Raw genomic sequence first — 18,069 nt, forward strand, 5'->3', positions numbered from 1 at the left:
CTTGTGTAGGACCTTGTGTGATAATTGTTTTGGGGTCTGTGTGGGTATCTGTAGTGGACATGCTTTGGTGATGGGTGTCCATGCTTTGTTGCTGCATGCAGGGCTTGGTGTTGGGATGGGTGGTTTGTGATAGTGGGACATATATGAGGTGTTGGAGTGATGGGGTGAGGGTGAGGGTAAGGGTATGTGATAGTATGCAGGTAGAGTGGCGGATATGGTATTTCAGAATTGACTTACCAGAGTCCATTCCTCCAGCTACTCTTGCGTGGCCCTCAGGATGCAGTATAGCCAAGACCTGCTCCTCCCATGTTGTTAGTTGTGAAGGAGGAGGTGGGGGTCTGACGCCAGTCCTCTGAACTGCAATCTGGTGTCTTGAGACTACAAACGCACCTTCCCCTGTAGGTCGTTCCACCTCTTCCTGATGTCATCCTGTGTTTTTGGGTGCTGTCCCACTGCGTTGACCCTGTCCACGATTCTGTGCCATAGCTCCATCTTCCTAGCAATGGAGGTGTGCTGTACCTGTGATCCGAATAGCTGTGGCTCTACCCGGATGATTTCCTCCACCATGACCCTGAGCTCCTCCTCAGAAAACCTGGGGTGTCTTTGCGGTGCCATGGGGTAGTGTGGGTGATGTGTGAGGTGGTGTGTGTTGTGATGTGTGAGGGAATGTGTTTGTGTGTGTTGTGTGAGGTGCATGGATGTTGTGTGAGTGATGGTGTTGAGTGCCTGTGGATGCTAGTTTGGTGATGGTCATGTCTCTCTCTGGCCTTCTGTCGCAATTCTGGTCGTAAGGGTTTGTGGGTGATGTGAGTGTGTGTTTTATATTGTATTGGGTGTGTAGGAGTGGTGTGTGTATGTGTATCAGGTGTCTGCATTTCGATTTGTCCAATGTGGTTGTGTTTTGTAAGTGTGTGTGTATTTTGAGTGCAACGGTGTGTACCGCCAATGGAATACCGTGGTTGAAAGACCGCTGCGTGGATTCGTGGGTCGTGATAGTGTGGGTGTATTCCTGTTGGCGTGACGGTGGAGGTTTTGTTATTGCCAGTTTATCACTGACCTTTGGTGTGGCGGACATGTGTGGGTGTCTAGATTTTGGCAGATTCTGAGCTGTGTGTAGTAATAGCTGTAGCGGAATTCTGCCGCCGCAGTGGTGTGTTGGCCGTCTTCTGCAGGGCGGTAAGCGGGATTTACCGCCAGTGTTGTAATGAGGGCCTATGTCTAACATCTATCTGATCATGAGAATTGTTTCCCATATAATATTTTCAGCAGTGAAATGCACCTATAATATTCATTAAATATAGACAGTAGCAGTGCCAGCTCACAAAGCATGCTGTGGTGGAAGCAATCTTAGTAGGAAGGGAAGACATCAGGGCTGCATTAGGAGGATCCCAGCTGCCAGCTGCACTGCCGATGTTGTAGCTGGGATAGAGAGGCTGGCATCCGGCTGGATGAACTAGGGCCCAAGGTAGTGGCAGATGCATCCACCTCTTCCTCTTCCAGAGCCACCAGCTCTCTAGATGACCTGCATCCATTGTCTCTGCAGCCGGGCTGCTATCTCCTGCCAAGATGATAGACAAGCAGGAGTAGCTATATCAAGAAAGAAGCTAAATAAAAAATACACATTTTAAACAATGCTGTGTATGAACACTTCTTTATATAGTGGCACAGTAGCAGTACTTTGCTGGTCCCCTAGGGCCATTTGATTTTTTGATATGATTAGTCACAGGGCCAGGTTGTCCCTGCATATGCCTCACATAAAAGCACTGACTGGCTGCAAGGACTTCAGCCAGAACACCACCAGATTCATACGATTTTTCTTTTCTTTAAAGGGATTTCCTGGTAAAATAACTAAACAGACATTTTGTGTGTAAAAGTAAAAGATAAATTACTTTCCATTAATGAGTAAGGAATAATACACAATGTAGTACAATTAATAGTATTCATGGTATACTAAATTAGTGGAGGCATGCTATTGAGTCGGGGACTTTGCTACTCTCTGCACTCTGCAGCTGGGGCAGCTGTAATGGACAATTTATTATCTTACTTTAATTCCAATGGCTAAATTAAAAAACAACTAAAATGTCAATAAAACTGCACAGTACACCATGAATGAACCTGGAGGAGATTTGGTGCTGCATATAAAAAACAAGTGCTGCCATCTCTGGCTGTGAAATAATGGGATGTGACTGCACCCCTTGGTCGTCCCTGCAACCACAAGGTATGCGGCTTGTAGCAGCTGCAATGGCAGCACCACCTGCTGCCTGTTGCTTCTCCAACATGGTGCTAGGGTGGAAAAAAGCAGGAAGTAAGAAAAAGAAGCAGAAAGAAAGAACTAAAGGATCTACAAAGGGAAGACAAAAAAAGTACATAAGTTATAGGAAAATTAAAAGATAGACAAAAACATAGAATATACAAAGACACACACTGATTTAAAAAAAAAGGTAAATGAGGGGTGGATAAGTGAAATGGGAGAGGACTGGAATAGATTTTAAATATATACAAAAATCTGCCCCAGCACCATGCAGAGGGCAGAAAACTGGTAAACCAAAATGGTCACACCCATGCGGACCGCATGGTGCCATTCACACTGATTTTTCAGCACAGAACACGCTGCTGGCCTTAAAAAGCAGCTTGAATGGTCAGACAAGCACTTATTTCTGCCTGTTTGTGGATTTCACAGAGTTTTTTGGGAACTTCACAGCCATTACAATGCCTCACATCACCTGCCACACCCTGCTATAGACTATGTACTTTTATAGCTCCAAAAAGATATGGATAGTGCACCACTGCGCAAAGTCAGTAAAGTCCAGTAACACAACGTTGTCTTTTAAAAATCTTCATTTTTTATTATTGCTTTTTCTTGAACAAACGAGCAATCAGCCAACTCGTTTCGTCCTAGGACTTCTTCAGGGCTGAAATGTAACACAAACAGAATGTATATATCACACCAGGACAGAAAAGACACAATGAATACAAAAATAATTTAACAACAAAAAGAAAATGTACAAAAACATACAAAAAATATGTAGAAAAAATCACCTCTAATACACATACTTATGGTCATAAAGAACTCATAATCATAAGAGACAAGGGGCACATGCTACCAGGAATGTTATTCACACATATAGTCGATGAAGACATATATATTAATATATCACATGACACATATTACTAATATTTACAAAGACAAAATACAAAAAACAAAATATAAACATCAGTTTTAAAAAAAAAGATATAATCTACATAGTTCTAAAGATTTTTATAATATCGCCATCATTCTGTAATTTTTAACAATATATTTATTGAAAAGAAAAAATAATAATAATATTTTTTTTATATATGGAGAAATAAATATAATATCAAACACATCATACCTTATATTTGCATGGTCTTTAAATTGATTGTCTTTCCATATTATTGGAATTAAATGTCCAACCTATTATTACTAAAAAGAATGACAACACTATGTAATATCCCACGGATTGAGAAACGAGTAACAACCAAAATTATCGACTACCCACACATAAATTTAATATTTTCAAAATTTTCAATTTATAATTTATATATATATGTTTTTGTCTAAGCACTTGTAGGTTTGTGGGGTTATGGTTTATGAGCTGTGGTTTTTTGTAAAATAGAAATAGCTATATTTATATATTTATTCTTAAAAGCTGCAATTTCTCATGTTTTTTTTAAATTATTTTATGGGCTCTTTTGGTGGTCTTTCTTTGTGGCATTTTTGGCCATTTATGTAGGGCTATTTGTTTATGGAGTTTGTTGACCTCTTTTTGAATTCTCCATCTTTTGAAAATTTTGAAAATATTAAATTTATGTGTGGGTAGTCGATAATTTTGGAGATTGTCCTTCAATATATGGTTGGTTAACAAAACTCTCTAGAACAATTCTCTAGGGAAAAATAGAACAGAAAGTGAGATAAAAACTATACTTCGATTTCAAAGCGACACATTGTTCCCTTCATCTGTTCACATCATCCAGCCCTCACCTCAAATAACCTAAGAAATTTTATGTGGACATCTACCAATTCACATCAACTTAAATGTATGATTGTCCTGTGCGCTAAAAGGAAACCTAAAATAAAATCACAGGGGCTCACTGTAACAAGAACTTTGGCCAGGGGTCCATGTTTCACAGTGCCATGGAGACAACAGCCTTGTCCCACAAGGAGCAGTACCTCCTTTCATACAACCTTCATCTCTAAACCTTTCATTGAACATCTTTTCCTAAAAGTGTCATATGCTAAAAGAAGTAATTGTGAAACGAAGTGTGAATTCCCTCTTATATACTGCCTTTTCTTGTTTACAAGTTGCATATCAGTGGATTGATACTGAAAGAATCCTTATTTTCATGTCATTTGCAGGCACTATCAAGTCCAAAGAGTTTTTCTGGGCTAATTTATCCTATGTGCTTTACCCTTACTCCCACAATTAAAACAGATTGGTAGGGATAGGGCTGTACCAAAGAAATGTTAAGTGCAATCCATTGTTTCTGTGAAAGCCATTGACCCTCTGAGGCCTTCTATAATGGCTGAAACATGTTATTAAATATAAGGATGCATGTAAGGTTCTAAAGTAGACCCTTGTACCCCCTGCAGCACGGGGGAGGGCTCCAAACCTCCAGAGGGCCCCAAACCCTTCAAGGTGTGAGGCATTCAGCAAATTTATGTGAGATAAGGAAGACTCAGGGGCCCCTCATTACATTCTGTGAGGCGGGGCATCATTTTGCAGTACACCCCTGGGTTCATGTAGAATTATATCCATAGACATGCACGTATTTACTTTTTCATCATAAACCAAAATAAATGGGCAGCCATTAGGATTTTTTTATTTCTAATCCTCTACTCTGAGCAAAAAATTCTAAGTGCTCTCTACACTGGCGTTGAGCCCATTCTGGCTTTTAGGGCCCAGGATGAGATTCATAATGAAGCATGCTGCTAACAGAGTCCGAAGGCATAAATAACAAAATAATAAATATTTGTTAAGTGTTAGAAATGGGGTCTTTGGTTGACAGTCAGGTCACCCCCTGTTCAAGCAAGGACCCTCACTCTAGTCAGGGTAAAAGAGAATCACCCTCAGCTAACCCCTGCTTACCCCCTTGGTAGCTTGGCAGAGCAGTAGGCTTAACTTCAGAGTGCTAGGTGGAAAGTATTTGTACCACCACACACAGTAACCTAATGAAAACACTACAAAATGACACAACACCAGTTTAGAAAAATAGCAAATATTTATCTAAACAAAACAAGACCAAAACGACAAATGTCCGATATACACAAGTCAAGTTATGAATTTATAAAGATTAAGCGGAAAAATAGCGCTTAGAAGCACAAAATGCTTCGATGAGGTGTTAACACGGCGTTGTGACGGAGTCGTTCCCAACAAGCCGACACCAGCGGCGCCGGACATGGAGACGCATAGACCCCCAAGTACAGTACCTTTGGTGAAGAGTGAAAAGAAGTCGATGCGCGAAGTCGGGGATCACGGCATCGGTGCGAAACATTGAATCCGCGCACTTCGAGCGGCATCGGTCACGACGTAGTGCGGCGACTTCCACGGAGTCGCGGACTTCAGCGAGGCTGCAGCGGCATCGGGCCTGCGAAGAGCGTCGCGTTCCAGCAAAGGTCACGGCGTCGGGTGCAGGCGGCGTCACCGGATTCAGCAGCGGCGTTGGTCTGAAGTCGTCCGAAGTCGATTTCCTTGGATTTCCACCAGCTTTCCTTTCAAGGGCCCAGGGACTGGATAGGGCAGCACTTGTCAGAGCAGGAGTCTCTCCAGAGACTCCAGGTGCTGGCAGAGAGAAGTCATTGCTGTCCCTGAGACTTCAAACAACAGGAGGCAAGCTCTAAATCAAGCCCTTGGAGATTTCTTCACAAGATGGAAGTCCAGTCTTTGCCCTCTTACTGTGGCAGAAGCAGCAACTGCAGGATAGCTCCACAAAGCACAGTCACAGGCAGGGCAGCACTTCTCCTCAGCTCTTCAGCTCTTCTCCAGGCAGAGGTTCCTCTTATTTCCAGAAGTGTTGTAAAGTCTGTGGTTTTGGGTGACCTTCTTATACCCAATTTCTCCTTTGAAGTGGGCCTACTTCAAAGCAAAGTCTCTTGTGAATGTGAAATCCTGCCTTGCCCAGGCCAGGTCCCAGACACTCACCAGGGGGTCGGAGACTGCATTGTGTGAGGACAGGCACAGCCCTTTCAGGTGTAAGTGACCACTCATCCCCTCCCTCCTAGCACAGATGGCTCATCAGGAAATGCAGACTACACCCCAGCTCCTTTTGTGTCACTGTCTAGTGTGAGGTGCCACCGGCCCAACTGTCAAATTGACCCAGACAGGGAATCCACAAACAGGCAGAGTCACAGAAATGGTATAAGCAAGAAAATGCTCACTTTCTAAAAGTGGCATTTTCAAACACACAGTCTTAAAATCAACTTTACTAAAAGATGTATTTTTTAATTGTGAGCTCAGAGACCCTCAAACTCCACATGTCCATCCGCTCCCAAAGGGAATCTACACTTTAATCAGATTTAAAGGTAGCCCCCATGTTAACCTATGAGAGGGACAGGCCTTGCAACAGTGAAAAACGAATTTAGCAATATTTCACTGTCAGGACATATAAAACACATTACTATGGCCCTCATTCTGACCTTGGCGGGCGGCGGAGGCCGCCCGCCAAAGTCCCGCCGTCAGGTTACCGTTCCGCGGTCGAAAGACCGCGGCGGTAATTCTGACTTTCCCGCTGGGCTGGCGGGCGGCCGCCTTCAGGCCGCCCGCCAGCCCAGCGGGAAAGAGGCTTCCACGATGAAGCCGGCTCGGAATCGAGCCGGCGGAGTGGAAGCTGTGCGACGGGTGCAGTTGCACCCGTCGCGTATTTCACTGTCTGCGCAGCAGACAGTGAAATACATTTAGGGGCCCTCTTACGGGGGCCCCTGCAGTGCCCATGCCAGTGGCATGGGCACTGCAGGGGCCCCCAGGGGCCCCGCGACCCGGGCGGGCCGCCGGGAACTGGATGGCGGTAGGGGGGGTCAGAATCCAATGGAGGATTCCAATGGGCGGCGGTACACTGGCGGGAGACCACCAGTGTTGCCGGTCCGACCGCGGCTTTACCGCCGCGGTCGGAATGCCCATTGGAGCACCGCCGGCCTGTCGGCGGTGCTCCCGCGGTCCTCCAACCCGGCGGTCATGGACCGCCAGGGTTGGAATGACCACCTATATGTCCTACCTTAACCATACACTGCACCCTGCCCTTGGGGCTACCTAGGGCCTACCTTAGGGGTGTCTGACATGTAGGAAAAGGGAAGGTTTAGGCCTGTCAAGTGGGTACACTTGCCAAGTCGAATTTACAGTTAAAACTGCACACACAGACACTGCAATGGCAGGTCTGAGACATGATTACAGAACTACTTATGTGGGTGGCACAACCAGTGCTGTAGGCCCACTAATAGCATTTGGTTTACAGGCCCTAGCACCTTTAGCACACTTTACTAGGGACTTACTAGTAAACCAAATATGCCAATCATGGATAAACCAATTACATACACATTTTGTACAGGAGCACTTGCACTTTAGCACTGGTTAGCAGTGGTAAAGTGCCCAGAGTAACAAAAACAGTAAAATCAGAGTCCAGCACACATCAACAACCTGGGGAACAGAGGCAAAAAGTTAAGGGAGACCACGCCAAGGATGAAAAGTCTACCACTAAGGTTTTACAATGGCACTTAGGCCCTAATTTCAACATTGGAGGTGTTGACCGCCTACCGCCACGGCAACGGCCACCAACATACCGCCACCGTGGCTACCAGCCGTATCATGACCGCCGGCAGTATTCCACCAGAATGGTGGCAGAACACCGCCGACGGTCATGGCGGCGGACGCCGGTAAGGCGGCGCTGCTGACGCAGCACCACCACGCCAGCAAAACACCGCCGACCGTATCATGACCAATGATATGGGCTGGCGGTGTTTTGCTGGTGGACGTCTCCAGCCATAGGAGCCCCTGCAAGCTTGAAAGTCGGGTTCTCCGACCGGAGGGGGTGAGGGGTGTTGTGTGTATGTTTTGGAATGCGTGCATGTGGGTGTGAGTCGCATTGAATGCATCCGTGAATGAGTGATTGTGAGTGTTGTGAATGCATGTGTGTGACAAGGTATGTTGGTGTGTGTTGCGGTGTGTGGGTATATATGTGTGCATGCATGGGTGGTGGTGGGTATGCATGTGTGCATGTGTGTATATGGGTGCGTGTGTGGGTGTGTATGAGTGCGGGGGCAGGAGAGGGACAGGAAGGGTGGGGGAGGAGTCTGGGGAGGGGGCGGGACAGACCCCTATCAGTGCCAGGGAAGGAATTCCCTGGCACTGATGGTGCCTACCGCCATAGTTTTCGTGGCGGTATATTTGGCCTGAAAACCATGGCGCTAGGCCAGGTCATAATCCAGAGGGTGGGATTGTAGCACCCGTATGGCTGGAGACCGAAGTCTCCACCCCAGCGGCCGTTACCCACCCTTGCGGTTGGTGTGTTAAAGTGGCGGATTTGGATGGCGGTAACCGCCATGGTCCAAATCCTATTTTTTGTACCGCCGGCCTGTTGACGGTATTACCACCGCTTTAACACCGACCGCCAGGGTTGTAATGAGGGCCTTAGTGTTCACTTAAAGAATACCTTCTGTGATTTTGAGTATCAGTGGTTGTCCATATGTGGTGCTGGGCTCACTACTGCTCCCTTTTAGCAGTAACAGCTTTCCACTTGTACATTTTGCTTTAATCCCCTCCTTTTCCATTGGGCGGGGACCTGTAAATCTAGACTTTGTAGTAACTTTACACTCTGATTTTGTGATGAGCCCGACGAGGTAAAGTTTAAACACAGTCTAATAGTAAAATTGTAAAATCACATGTTAAAATTAACCACAAGTGTAAGCTACATTTTCTCCCTGTTATTGTCATATAGTACAACAAATGTTTACTGTTTTCACTATTGTTCTTGTAGTCTGAATCAAGAGGCCCTCAGCATTTGCTGTTGGTTATTAGGCCTTCTTGCTCACAGCTACTTGGCCACGCAATCAGTTTGGTTGACATTCGTCTCCCACCAACCTATTTTTGCTAAAAAAACTTTAAGAAATGCTAATATCACCTGATTTTTATTTGAGCTGTGCTCAATCATAAACCGCATTGTTTTATATAGTGCTAAACCCTCAAGAATTCCTGCAAAGGGGGCATAAGGTAGCGGGAATAGCGCAACGGCTCTTGTATTCCCCGCAAAGATCTCAAAGTAGTATAACTTTGTTTTGATGGAATACTACTTCCAATTGAAAAAAGGCACAAACAATGCCCAAAAAGGAAATGTTGTGATATTTCTGATACAATATGTGTCATCTTCCTTAAAATGACACATATTTAGGGATTTTCCCTTGGGTGGTCGCCTTTTTGAAGAGTAGTGTATGAAGAGAAGTATATGTACTTGATGGTGTGTCTCGAGTGCAACACTCATGCATGACAATGCTTGTTCTACTTTTGAGCTGTGAAGCAACACTAAATCGTGTTCAACATAATGCAAGCTTAGCAATATACGGGTTTGTGTAGCTGACAACGTTATTGTGATGTGCCGAACAGTAATTAAAAGGCACAACAAATGTTGTACATTTCTGCAAATCAATGCAGGAGATTTTCATGAAGAGTTTTATTGCACGAATGTTGGTAAACCTGCCCCATGTACTGTTTTTGGTGCAAAATCAACCAGTTACATTCTAGCATAAAAATTATGATTTGCAGGGTGCAGCATGATTTTTGTATGTAATGCACATTAAAGCACATGGACTTCATAGGAGTTTTTGGACCACACAATAGTAGAATGTAGCTTTAAAACGTTAGAGAACTCCAGGCTTATTTATGAGAGGCTTGTCCCGCCACAGTGTCACTTTTTCTTATGCTCCGGTGGTGCAAACCTCTCAACCACATCTATGAGGCCACACAAAGCCACTTTGCGTAGCTTTGAATGGCCTCATAGACATTGAGGAAGACAAAGCAGCGCAAGTCGGTGTGTTGCCTTGCTCTGCACAAAAGAGCCAGTTGATGGACGTTGCATTGTGTTTCCCATGCAACACCCATGGATTTTGATGCTGCCCCATATTTACTTAATCACATAACCCTGGGGAAGTGCCAAAACCTTACACCTCCCCAAGGGAGGTGGAACAAAGAGAAATATTGATATTTCTCCTAGTTTTTTCCTCTTTCTATGTGTGCTGCATTCTGAATTCTAAAGTTAATCTAAGCATAGTATTCCGTCCTGGAAGGCTGCCCTTCCAGTACAAAACCTATGCTATATTCACACAGACATTTTTGCACTACATTGAAAATGTGCACCTGTGGTCCTTGGCAGCCTGGCCGTGCGCTGATGCTAGGAGGGGAGCAGAATAGTGCTATATCTCTGTAGATATATCACTTTTTTCCTCTCGCCCTATCAAACAATACAGCATATCAGCATTGGTTGCTGAGCTGCATTGTGTGACAGGTTTGTAAATCTGGGCCTTCCTTCATGTAACAAAGCTCTATACTTATAATAGGTGCCATATAACACGATCTGAAAATTACAGGGCAGGAATACATGACCATAGTTGTCAAGGGTGCTACAGTAAGCTGTTTAATACAAAGGTGTTATTCTAACACTTTCATCAACAGGACTGCATGTGACAAAATATGATCACACAGAGAACATACTTTAGCGTTTATGGTCTTTATTTGGGTCTCTATTTGTTAGATAAAAATAAACATTTAAATATTAATATTGAAAATGAACGAACTTGTAATTTAACAATTGTAAATCATGTGCACACGCATCCACAAACTGCAGAAGTAGTCCTTGTTTCGTATCTAAGGTATAATATAACTTTTTCACCTTACAGCATTATTGTTTTAGAAATCAAACATTTAAGAGCATAAATTGTTTGTAGTAGTTACAAATCTTACCAACAGTGCCATCTACTGTGCATTTTGAAAAGCACACTAATCCAAAAAGCAAAACACATTTTTACAAGTAACTTAACCAGTTAAGTGTCAAAAAGCCGATTGTTCTTGCTTTTTAGGGTCGAGCGCACAAAGCACTCTGGCCCATATTTATACTTTTTTAGCGCCGCATTTGCGCCACTTTTTGGCGCACAAGCGGCGCAAACTTACAAAATCCAATTGGATTTTGTAAGTTTGCGCCGCTTTTGCGTTAAAAAGCGGCGCAAATGCGGCGCTAAAAAAGTATAAATATGGGCCTTTGTCCCTGTTGTAATCTCTCTACAGGCTTGTAACCACGCCCATGTCAGGCCCATCAGTTTGGTTGGTTCTTGGGCTTGCCTTTTAAAATTAGCTTGATATGATTATTGAAAGGCATGCATCCGTCATGCCTTTTCTGGTGTTTAGCCATCCTCGAGCGCATCCGCCAAGTACTGAAACCATAGGAGGCTCCATGTTTTCCATATAGTTTCTGGACTACTTTTCTCTTTATTTCATAGGCAGCGTGACCTAGCTGGGCAGTAGTGGCGCGCTTTGCATGACATCGAGTCTGTTACATAGATAATTGCACTTTTGGTGGTAACATTGATAAATGCACTTTTGCCAATACGTTTCACTTCAAGTGAGCTTATGTGCAACTGTTTATCTTTTCATTTTCAGCTTATGTGGCTAGAAAAGTCAGGTTAGGAGTTTACAAACTAATAGCTCTAACTGTAGCATGTACAAGACCCATTGCATTGCAAATGCTTGTTTTATATGGCACAAACAAACAGACACCATTACTAACATAGACAGGCAGAAAATATCTAAACATAAGCACATCACCACTCACACAACAGTACCAAATGAAAAATTTTCCGGTTGCGTCACTTTTGCAAATATATGAAATAAACTAAAGTAAAATATATTCATATTGATAGTCAATCTATTATAAACACCTATTACACAGGGCCACAAGTTAATTTGAAAAAAGGTTAGAAAAGCTTAATAGTTCAATGGATGCCGCTTAGTCTATCCTTTTTGTGATTGCAAAAACTCAAAATCCACTTTAGGAAAGCTGCCTTTACTGCACCCTAGATTGTTTGACTTTATCTGAACGCTATTTTTGCTGGCTTTAGAACTCTGAGCACTTTACCCTAGTTAACACTGAGTAAGGTGCCTGTACTCCCCCTTTAAACATGGTTAAATTGGCTTATTTCTGACCAGTATCATTAACATGCTTGTAAGCCCCTAGTACATGGTGTATAAAGTGCAATGATGGCATGAGGGTTAAATGTCACTTATGGATTGCAGCACGTTTAGGGCCAGATTGACAAGAAAGTGGTGCATCAGCTTTGTGCCCCCCTACCAGCACCTAACAACACCACGGTAGAGACGTATTTACAATACGGGGCAACATGATGCATGTTAAGACAATAGCATCATAATTTATAACACTATTGTGTTACTTTGCAGGATTAGCGCCATTACTTATGGCGCTAATCCTGCAAAGTAAAGAAAGGCCCATTGAAAGTAATGGGTGCGTCATTTTAATGCCTGCTCTGAGCAGGCGTTACAAATGACGCTAAAAATGGCTCTAAAAATGCTGTAAATTTCACAATTTGTTTACGGGCCTCCCACGGCTGGAATGCCCCTCTTTCATACATTATGCTTGGCACAGGCATAATGTGGCACAAGGGGTGGCAAAGTGGCGCAATGCAAGCATTGTGCCACTTTGTAAATATTGCGAAGGAGAATGGCCTCCTTAATGCCACATTAACATAAAATAAGGATGTCTGTGTGGTGCTGAGAGGTGCTACGGCCTTGTAAATCTGGCCCATAGTGCCATCACTTTAGTGGCAGTACAAACATGGCTACAGACCAAACCTGTTTAGTCTAACTGCTGCATTGTAAAACCTACAGTGCAATATGTCAAAATATCCCTTTCTGACAGGTAAAGACCTCCCTTTTAAATATTAGTAAGTCACTCCTATGTAGGCCTTGCAGCCAACAAGGCAGCATGCATAATATTTAAAAGTAGGATTGGTTGAAAATGAATGTTACCATGTCCATACAGTGACAAGCCCTGGCTATTTTTATAGTGTCAGTCATAGCTGTCCTATCTATAAAACCAGAGTGCAAATGAAAACACTAACAACCAGATTTAGAAAGGTTTTGCAGCAGGTTTGCATTACTTTCTTAAAGGATACACAATGCAAAATCTTTAGGGGGATTTACCAACTAACAAAAATTAGTATTTGCTTTGAGTTGTAAAAAAAGTAACGTTAGGCAGTGTTAAAGGATGCTTTGCGTTTCTCTGCATCAAGGGAGAATTCCATGGATGGTTCATGGGTGTCTCCTAGCCACCACCCATGGTTTTGATGAAAACTCTGCCTACTAACAATAGTAGACTGAGTTTTGTGTCCAAAAGTAACACCACTTGAAACAGCAGTTTAAAGGAAAAATATTTTCATTTCTCCTTTCTTTTTTGACTTTGCATGTGTGCTGGACCGTACAATGCACATATAAAGTAGGAAAAGCTTTACATTTAGTTTAAGCATTGTATTTTGTGCTGGAAGGGCACCTTTCCAGAACAAAACCTATGCTAGACTCATGCAGAGAGTTTTTCACCCTGGTGCAAAGGTGTGTGCATGGTGCTTAGCAGCAAACTTCTGTGTCAGCACTATGAAGAGGGGAAGACAGTGCCATGTCTCTGTAGATGCAATGCTTTCCTCCTCTGACCCTGTCACGCAAATCAGTACAACAACTTTGGGTGCTGCACTGAGCTGTGTGACAGGAACCTAAATCAATGACAAATATAGCTTACTGGGGAAAGGGGCTTGCTACAAAAGTAATTAAGCCACTCGTTTTATTAGGTATAATGAATCCTATTGAATGGTAAAGTCAAAGAAAAAGTATGTTTAAAAATGTACCCTTTATCTGTCTGAGCTTTCAGAACAGTAATTAGCATTAGCCTCTGAGCACGCCCAACCTGTGCTTAGCCTTGAATCAGGTGTGAATGAGGTGTGAGATTGCTCCTGGAAGCTACACAGTAGGTTGAATTGAATTGGCAATAATGAGTCCTCTGAGCTCTGCAGAATGGTCAGGTTAAGGGCAGTGGACATCCTGTAAACACAACAATGTTAAATGCTGTCTGGCAGGTCTATTCTAGCTACGTGTCACACTTTGGTGCACATGCAAGGAAGAAAGCAGGGTGCCAGGTCAATTATTGTGTATTCTCATGTCTGGGTTCTGTAGGACAGTGCCTTTCTTCTCATAGACCTCTGTCTCCAAGTTTGTTGTGGGTACAGAGCCAGTTTCAAACTTGATTTTAATGGTACATGTGGGAGGATTCTAGTAATTACCATAGTGGACTCTGCCACAGACCCACTGACCTCTAAGCACAAGTACAGTATGGCTGAAGACTTTTGCCATATTGAAAACATCCTAACATGGCACATTTGCAGTAAGGGAAGCAGAAAGTACAGAAAAGTTGGGTACGTTTTAACCCATTGGGTAGCGAGCGCCCAGAAGTCGTCCCCTCCACTAGCTAGTGCCAGGCATAAATGTGGCACCCCAAGGCAATCCATCAGAACACTTTCTGGGATTGCAGAGGAACAAATGAGGACTAGACTGTTGTCTATGACTTGGGAGGATCCTTGAAGGACGAGACTTGCTCTTTCTTGTACCCAGGACAGGGAAGAGGACCCCAAGGGTCAGTTGGTTGACCTCCTGGGTAATGCCAGGGCACAACAAGCTTCCAGAGGCTATTTACTCAAAGTGCCCAGCTGAACAGTGGCAACTGGACTTGGACGTGTCTTTGCTGTTGGCCTCTCCCTGATACCCATGAGAGTCTCTAAAAACCCTCTTCTGGGATCCTGGGTGCCTTAGAAGTGTACTACTATGGTCTTAGAAAGAATGTTATGTTTTTCTTCTAAATTGTGACTTCTAGACTTTCACTGGGACCAATCTGCTTGTTGTGTACAACCAAAGTGCAGTTGCAGCTGACTTCAAATCACACCTAGGCCCCGCTCTACTCTGACCATCAGCTTTAATTGATTCTTTGCACTATTTCCACTTTGAACTTCAAACAATCATATCTCTCATTCCCCTTATTAGTTTTTGTGATTTTGATGTCATTTTATGTATTACATTTTATTCTATTGTTGGGATTTTATTGCTTGGTGTTTCAGCTTTATTGCTGATTTAGTACTGCATAAAAACTTTACACATTGAACCAAGTAAAGCAAGTCTGCTCTGCGCCATAGCTACCAGGGGGTGAGGTCAGGCAAATTTACTGACATTAAAGTTCACCCCGATGAGTGATGTAATTATTACTTGAGATGAGCAGTCACCCACACAAAATAATAATCCAATTTCTTACAGCATTCTTCAAGTTAGCTAAGAATACCTCCTTTTCGATTGTAACTGTGTCTTATACAGTTTTAAACTTCTGTCCTAATTTCAGTTTATCTTGGAATTTTGACTTCCTTATCTATCTGCCAATCTAGATGATTGGATTTGTAAACTAAGGGGTGTCACATTAATTGTCCCACTCTCAATCTTGGATCTTTTATTAGTAGGTTTAATGAAGACAGCCATTGAGTTTTGTTAATGTTTCATCCTTGTGTACTCAATTTGCAGGCCTCATCAGGGGATGAGCCATCTAACAACTTTTTCAATAAATAAGCAATTGATCCACTATACAGATGATGCCATCTATCTTCCAAATGTATGATAAATCTTTAGTATTCAATGACCTTCAGTTGTTCAATACACAGCTCTGTGACAAGTCAGCAGTTGCCAATCACTGGACTGTTATACTGTATCCCCCTGTATTCACTTGTGTACCATTGACTCAGGTGAGATTAATTTAGGCAGACTGAATGTACACAATGTACTGGTTGGTGAAAAGAATCTCAGAGAACCATTGTACTCTACTATAACTACTTGGCCAGGGCATAAGGGTTAGTTAAGGTTGATTCTATTCATTCTGAGTAGAATAGAGTCTAGTGCCAAACATACATAGATCAGACAGTTTTTGCCAAAGATAAATGTGTAAAAATGTTTGTTTATGCCATTGCAGGCAGTATCTGTGGGCATATTTTTTAAACTGTAAAGTGCCTGTTTCGTTCATTTGTTTCAAATTTGCTTTTTTACCCTATAATGTTCTTTCTAAATACAGGTGTTGCATGACCCACGCTCTCATGCTTTTTCGGTTCTGCCTATACAGTGCTTGCGCTGTGCTAGGGAAATCTATTGTATTTCTTTTTTTAAATCTTGAAAGAGGCTTACGATCCACCCGTTACTTACCTCTACTTACCAATGGCTGATCCCACATGGCTCTCTTGCCACTCTACTTACCATTAGCTGGCTCCCACATGGGTTCCATTTACTTGCTTCCTATTGGTCAGCACCTCTTTACTTATCTTCGGCTGGCTCCTAAGTGGGTCTTGTTTCCTTGCTTCCTTTTGTTCAGCAGCTTCTCCTGGCCTCCAGTTTTCTCCAGCTCTTTGTATTCTTCATCCTTGTTGTGGCAATTGGACCAAATACGGCTTCAGGTGGCCAGTGCCCTTTCACTGTCCAGCAGTTAGTCTTTTTTCATTTACTTTTGAACATGCACTAAGAGTGCATGTGTCTGCAGACTCTGGCTTTCACCAACCCCCACCCACATGTGTAAAGGAAACATTGATAAACCTGAAGACAATACCGCACCTCTGAGTAAATAGCTGGTTCAAGGGAGACTGCAGAGGTGAATATGACTATATCTTTTTCACGAGTAGTGCTTAGAGTACTGCTTTGTCCTTGCTGGCACTCCCACCCACTCCAATTTCATCGCTGTCTCTCCCGCGTAACTCTCCGATGTCCATTGTTTTTTAAGTGTGGAGTCCTAACACAGAGGCTTTGAGACTTCAGCAACAGGGGCTGTAGGAAAGTATCATTTTGCCTGGCATGTTACCCCCATGTCTAGTGTATATATGTTTGTTTTTGCCTATGTCACTGGGATCCTACTAGCCAGGACCCCAGTGCTCATAAAGTGTGCCCTGTATGTGTTCCCTGTGTGGTGCCTAACTGTATCACTGAGGCTCTGCTAACCAGAACCTCAGTGTTTATGCTTTCTCTGCTTTTAAAATTGTCACTGCAGGCTAGTGACTAATTTTATCAATTCTGATTGGCACACTGGAACACCCTTATAAATCCCTAGTATATGGTACCTAAGTACCGAGTGTATTGGGGTTCCAGGAGATCCCTATGAGCTGCAGCATTTCTTTTGCCACCCATGGGGAGTGCAGACAAATCTTACACAGGACTGCCCGTGCAGCCTGAGTGAAATAACGTCCACGTTATTTCACAGCCATTTTACACTGCACTTAAGTAACCTATAAGTCACCTATATGTCTAACCCTCACTTGGTGAAGGTTAGGTGCAAAGTTTCTTAGTGTGCGGGCACCCTGGCACTAGCCAAGGTACACCCACATTATTCAGGGCAATTTCCCCGGACTTTGTGAGTGCGGGGACACCATTACACGCGTGCATTACATATAGATCAATACATATATGTAGCATCACAATGGTAACTCCGAACATGGCCATGTAACATGTCTAGGATCATGGAATTGTCACCCCAATACTATTCTAATATTGGGGGGACAATTCCATGCATCCCCGGGGCTCCAGCATAGAGCCAGGGTACTGCCAAACACACTTTCTGGGGTTTTCTCTGCAGCTACAGCTGCTGCCAACCCTCAGACAGGTTTATGCCCCCGTAGGGCCTGGGCAGCCCAGTCCCAGAAAGGCAGAACAAAGGATTTCCTCTGAGAGAGGGTGTTACACCCTCTCCCTTTGGAAATAGGTGTGAAAGGCCTGAGAGGAGTAGCCCCTCCTGGCCGCTGGAAATGCTTTGAAGGGCACAGATGGTGCCCTCCTTGCATAAAACAGTCTACACCGGTTCAGGGATCCCCCCCAGCCCTGCTCTGGCGCGAAACTGGACAAAGGAAAGAGGAGTGACCACTCAACTGACCAGCTCCTCCAGTGTGTCCCAGACCTCTGCCATCTGGATGCAGAGGTGCGAGGGCACAATGGACACCTCTGAGTG

Source organism: Pleurodeles waltl, chromosome 2_2 (genome assembly GCF_031143425.1).
Source record: "Pleurodeles waltl isolate 20211129_DDA chromosome 2_2, aPleWal1.hap1.20221129, whole genome shotgun sequence".
Lineage (NCBI taxonomy): Eukaryota > Metazoa > Chordata > Amphibia > Caudata > Salamandridae > Pleurodeles > Pleurodeles waltl.